Below are 6,724 nucleotides of genomic sequence, written 5' to 3' on the forward strand. Positions count from 1 at the left end.
GTAGAATCACTCGCGAAGATCTATCATGTCAGCATCCTACTAAACATGACAGTGATGTAAGTGGTAAAAAAGGTCATCCAAGCATATCATAAGTGTCAGCTTGTGTTAAGCTTAACATCTCAATACTCACCCTCAACCTCAACTCCATCTCTAGGACTCCAAGCATAGTCCGGATTCTACGAAGTTTCTCTGCTCCTAGGGCTTCGTGAAAATGTTAGTTACCTACTCCTCTATGCTGCTAACATACATGAGATCAATGTCTCTTGCTAAGAACCTCTCTCTGATGAAGTGATAGTGATGTTTGGTCCCTACATAAAAAATCGGGTTCCTCGCCAATTGTATACTGCTAAGGTTGTTACAATAGATGACAACTTTAGCCCCGAATCACCAACTAGCTTGCGCAAGCAAGCTACCTCGCATGATGCCATTATAGCCCGGGGCCTCCACCTTATAGACGTGTAGGTGTAGCACGTGCGTTCAAAAGGATGGGTTTTAATATAAATCTCACTTACAGTTTTAAAAAGAAAGGAGGGGTATTACAATTGTGCCTGGGAAAAATAAAATAAGGAGTGTTTTTATTCACAAAACTTTAGAAGTAGGGTTCTATTCTAGTGGTATGACATAATTTTGTTGGGGTCTAGGTAGAGGGTTCAAATCTAGTAGTGTTTTTTGGCCCCACACTTTAAAGTTCTTTTTTTGCTCCACACTCTATTTAACGTTTTTTAAATTTGAAGTGAAGTGTTTTAAATTAGTTGCTGTAAAAGAGAGAAGCAATAAAGAAACATCTCACGTAATGATGCTCTCTCTTTACTACTCCCTCCTTCCTTTTGGACGTCGCTTGAACCCCCTTTCTCTATCTTTGTGCAGATTAATAAAGCTGGCTAACTAAGCTTAATAAAGCTCCTTAGTTTAGGTTTTTACATTATTGGCCAAGGTTAATAATATAATGGCAGCGGGGCCTGTGGTTATTGGTGTTGATTAAGCGGAAGATTTCTAAGGTGCGCATTGTCTGTGATCTGTAGAGACATGCGCATACGCCGTTGCACCAAACACGCGGAGATGTGCAAGGTCAGGCGCACGCCGAAACCACAAGGTATAGGGAATTGCATCGACTGAGTGATGGTATACTCTGTTCTGAATATAGCAGGCTATGGTAACAGCTTCCTGCCAAATTTTTTTTGCTAGTTTTGCAACACTTAACATAGCACGAGCGGAGTCAAGCAGAGTGCGGTTCTTACGCTCGGCGAGGCCATTTTGTTGGGGTGTTGATGGTACTGTACAGCGGTGGACTATTCCGTGTTTTGCTAGGTAATGTTGAAACGATTGATTCTTGTATTCTAATCCATTATCAGATTGGATTGTGTCTTGCTGTTTATTTTTTAGAAATGAGACGATTGTGAATCTTGTAAAGTCGTCAATGAAAGTGATAAAATATTTATGATTTGTGAGTGATAGCTGAATGGGACCACAGAGATCTGTATGTATTAATTGTAGTGGAGCTGTAGACCTCTCACCGCGAAGCGGGAACTTATGTTGGGCTGATTTGCCAAAGACACAACCCTCACATAGGGATAGTGAGGATTTGGCTGACAATGTGAAGTTTTTGGCTAATCTTCGCCGGTTCATATGTTGCATAGTTGCAATGTTGAGATGTCCTAGCCGGTAATGCCATAACAGAGTATCATAGTGTAGATTTTTTGTGTGAATAGCTGCATTTGCTTCATGAACAACACGAGTCCGACCAAGTAGGTAAAGTCGTCGAAATTTTGGACAGGTCACTATGTAAGTGCGACCATTAGGCAACTGATGCTTAATCAGACAGCAATCGTGTAGAAACTCAAATGCAGTACGAGGACTTGCTAGCCGATCAATGGACAGCAGGTTCTTGTAAAGATTCGGGACATAGTAAACTTCATCAATAGTAACTATATGTCCATCTGGTAATTCTATTTTTGCAGTGCCAATACCCTCAGCAGTTTGATGTGTTTTATTACCGAATTTAACAGTTATAGTATGATTGAGTGGATGGTAATTAAACAGCCAGCTTTTATGTGTGGTCATGTGTAAGGTTGCTCCTGTATCTAACACCCAAGTATTTGCAACATCAAAATCAGGAAGATGCGACGCCATGAAGACAAGATTGTTTCCGTCATCAGATGCTGGTGAAGAGTCATGACTATAATCATCATATGGCGACGAATATTGGGACCCGCTTTCAGAACCAGAGGCATAATTTGCCTACTGTTGCTGAGAGCTCTTATTCTTGCCGTTATGCCAGCATTCTGAAGTATGATGACCATGTTTGTTACAGATCTTGCAGTATGGGCTTGTGAATGAAATGCCAGGGCGTGATTGACAAAATCGAGAATTGTTCTGATGTGGCCTCCTCGGTTTATGGAAAGATTTCGATGATGTATTTTTTTAACGGAAGTTCGAGGAGAACTTGGATGTAGGCCGGGCATACATAGCCATAGCTGTAGATGAAGCTACTTGTGAAGATGAAGCAGATCTGATTGTATGTTCTTGTATAATGGAAGGGATTAGAATAGGTATGGAGAGATGAGCTGCGGTTCGGGTGGTTATAAAGGGCTGCCATGAATACGGGAGGGCAGCAAGCAGCAACATAGCCTGCATGTTTTCAGGAAGATTGACACCCGAGAGTGTAGTCTCATCCAGTTGAAGTCGCCACGCCTCTAGGAATTTAGGAACATTCTGATCTTCAGTCATAACTTTATTCACTAGAGTTTTTAGGTTCATGACCTGAGTGGCAACATCTTTATGTTCATGGCTCTCTTCAAGACGAGTCCAAATTTGCCGTGCTGTGGTCAAGGTTCGCACGGTCTGCTTTCGCGTATCATCCATATGAAGTAAAAGCTCCAAACGAGCACTTAGATCTTTTGATTTCCAATCTGTAATGTCCTGCGTGTTTTGAACAGTCACAGGGTTGGCTTGGGCGGGGCATATGTACAGAAGTGCCATCTACCCAAGGAAGGAGCTCAAGTTTCTCCATAACCATACTCATGGTCAACTTCCATGGTTGGTAGTTTTTATCATTCAATTTGTCGATCTTGTAAGACCGGCCTGAGGAATGTGCTTGGGCCATAGCAATTGCTGTTCCGGACCAGCAAACTGTCACGGCCTTGCACACAGAACGACTAAGTCGTCGTGGCCTGGGTCAAATTTTTGGGGCCTGTTTAGGCGCGTTGGAGAGAATGCAATGTGAATCTGCACGCCACAATGTTAGGGCGCAAGTTGCATGCACAGAAGATTGAGCGCAAGTGGAGAAGCCCTTCCTTAGTAGGCTGATACCATGCAGAAAATAGGTGTACACACAGCATACATTATGTTTTCAATACACAGACTCACAGTTCACCATAGCTCTGACAGGCAAGATGTCGATGCGTCAACCGTTGTGTTTATTATTGGGGCGCAACCCTATTTGAGGGTTTGCCTAGTAAATGTCGTTTCATTATTTACATTGTTGTAATTTATTAAAATAACTTTAAACTAAAGCTATCTATGAATTATTTATTTCAACACGCTGATGTGTCGCGGAAGCTTTTCTAAGGTGTGCTGATGTGTAGCGCAAAGCTGTGATCGCATGTTGTCCCCATCGGAAGCAGAATTTGGCTCCTGTCACCATTAGTCTAGCTCCCCATCTGCTGCCCATCGGCCCTCACGGCCGGAAAAGGCTCCTGGCTCCTGGCTCCCGCTAGACTCAGTTTTAGCTTCAAAATCAAGTGTCCAGGAGGTATTGCTAGTTGCAGGCCTGCTTTTCGATGTGGGTTCGATCCTTGGCATGTTGCTTATGGGTCGCCCGGGTGTTGTTGGGTTGCGGAATCGGCTTTTGCTAATCACGTAAGCTTTAACCCAAGCATTCAGCATTTCAAGCTTAAGGATTATTAAGATAATTAACTGCATGGGTGTTAGCAATGGTGGGTTAACGTCTTTGATCTTATCACATAAAGCAGGTGTAATTAAAGTGTATTAACGTTTTCTTTTAAAACTAATTTTTATATGCAATGAAAAGTTTCTTCCTAAATAGCTAGTTCTCTTGTTGTGCAGGGCAAATATTCTCTAATTATTGCTTCTTATTTGCAATATTTATGGCTACAAGCAAAGAAGAAGTTTATTATCTACAAATTTTACAACTCAAAGAGAAGGTGAGTGTGCTTTAGAGTTCATGATTTTTTCTTTCATATAAACTAATAGAGAAGGATTATATAAATTTATAGAGAAGGATTTCTATAGTGTTTTAGAATACTAAGAATTCAATCTAGTAGTAATCCTCATGCATTTTTTTCCAATATTTTATGTAGCTCTCAAGTAAAGTAGATTTGCCTTATTTTTTGCAAGCTCTCTCAAGCTTTATGGTTGAAATCAAAGAAAATGAGTGTGGTCCTATTGCAAGAGAGAAGAAATTTCTTTTAATTTTTCTTTCATATTTTTTCAATAAATAGAGACCTTGTAGATATTTTATGCCCATTAAACTATTTATTGGCATCCCTCATAATGTTTGATATTTTCTCTTTTATGGTTCTTTTGAATGTAGGATCGATCATTCATGGCATCCAAGGCTCACATTAAGGTGTTTGACCATGGGGATAGTGAAAAGAAGTTGTTGGGTTATGTTAGAGTGATGGGAGATTATACCTATAGTGCCATACGCAAAGAGATTGTGCAAGATGGCATTGTAAGTGAATCTTTTGGGTTTGTTATTGAAGATGAAGATGATGATGGAGTGTGCACATTGAATGCCACACAAGAAGAGCGTTGGCAAGTGGAGAGCAACAAAAGTGTTGGCATAAAGAGGTGTTTAAGCATGGCTTATGGTGGCGGGCCCGCAAAGCGCATTTGTAGAAGTTTAAATGTTGCCTTAGAAACTAGTGACATGAATGCAAGGGAAGAGGGTGAGAATGTTCATGGTAGCAAGGTCAACATGCTCAAGAGTTCTTTACTACCAAAAGAAACTCTTGACCTTTGGGAGGTCCAATGTGACAAGACTCGTAAGAATTTGAGGAACAGAAATCCACCTAGAGATGACAATTTTCAGCTTACAACTGAAGATGTCAATGACAAGCCTTTGATTTGAATTTGGTGTGATGAATGTAAAAGCTTTTATGGATCGGGAATGACTGGAGGCAAGCAGACCGCATACTCATGCTTATCAAACTTCTTAAGATTTCACATTCTTCAAGGACAATCCCATACAAAACGGTACCTTTCCAATCGAGGGCTAAAGATCGATGCAATAGACACTCAAGGAAGTAGTACAAAGGACAAAGAAGATGATTGTGATGATGCGGTGGCAATTTTGGCGGCTATCGAGGAGATGAATAATTTCAATAACACTCATGAAGGTAAGCATCAACTTATTTCTTAATTCTTTGCAACCAAACTATTATCTTCTTTATGTAACACCTTTGTTAAGCTCATGCAAGACACTAATTTCAGCCCCTTGTATTGGTTTTTTTAAAAGGATTTTTGCTTGTTCTTTTTAGTGTTAATTTTCAGCTGATTTTTCTTTTCTTTTCTTCTCTCAAGATCTTGTTTCTTCATGTAGGGGCTGATTTTCAATTGGTTGAAGCCACCTTGCATGATTACAAAGATAGAAGCACTGTCAGAGTGGTGTGTAAGTATGATGGGAAGTGGCTGCACTTATGTCCTCGTGGTTCAGATTTGCCAACAATTCTAATGGAACATATTAATGGAAAGTCTCACACCATTGCATGGAACAAGACCACACCACATCAGTCTTCTTCACTCTTGATTGGATCTTGTGGGCGACCTAAAAAGCATTTTGACAAAGATCCACGCCAACAAACCTTGGGTGCTTTTCTCACATCAACAAAAGAGCGTTCAAAAGCGCCTTCTATCCCCACAGGTACATCATGCTTGCCTTCATCCAATCTTACTATCTTGTGTTGGGGATTATGGTAGCATACAATTCATGTTAGTGGTCGTGAGGTTGATATAAAACCTCTCCTACAAGATCTAAAGATGGGACGAGAGTGGTTTTGTGAGCCATATACAAAAGCATCTTTGCATGATGGAGATATGGAGTACATGGTAGATGGATGCTTTAGGCATATACATTGCCTTCGTATCTCAAGCATTGGAATGCCTTTTCAAAGTTTTACATGCAAGCATTGCAAGACAATTCCATCATGTGGTGATTTTCGCATGAGAGTGTATCAGGAGAGTATTTCCATTGAGAAGAGAGGAGAAAGGCAAACGGGCAAAGGAATGCGGCTAGATTACCTTGGAATTGAAGAGCTGAAAAGTGTCTCAGTTGGGACCAAGAAGAAATTACGAGAAGCAGGTAGAAATTTATGGTGGCTGAAGGCAAAGATTGTGGTGCTTTTCGTGAGAATCAGATCCTTGAAAGAGGCCAACTATGAAAGCATTAATAGAAAGGATGTGAGGCGATTTTGCAATAACATCATTGAGGCTTGCAGGCAAGGTAAATTTGGAGGCAAATCAGCTTTATGGGACTTTCTTCAAGACATTGCAAAGAATGCATTAAGATCTGAAAAGGGTCAAAGATTCACAGAATCAACAAAGACCATTTTTGAAGTCGTGAAGCTATGGGGTGGCTACGCTTACATGAGTTTTTGAGTGCAAACCTTGGAGGGCCATCCATGTCAACCACTAGGAGACACCGAAGAAAATCAACTTACTTTCAGTCAGGGGAGCATGAATATATCTTTGATGCAATCGGGAA

This window comes from Cibotium barometz, unplaced genomic scaffold, assembly GCF_041138505.1.
Source record: "Cibotium barometz isolate CiBa-2024 unplaced genomic scaffold, ASM4113850v1 ctg419, whole genome shotgun sequence".
Lineage (NCBI taxonomy): Eukaryota > Viridiplantae > Streptophyta > Polypodiopsida > Cyatheales > Cibotiaceae > Cibotium > Cibotium barometz.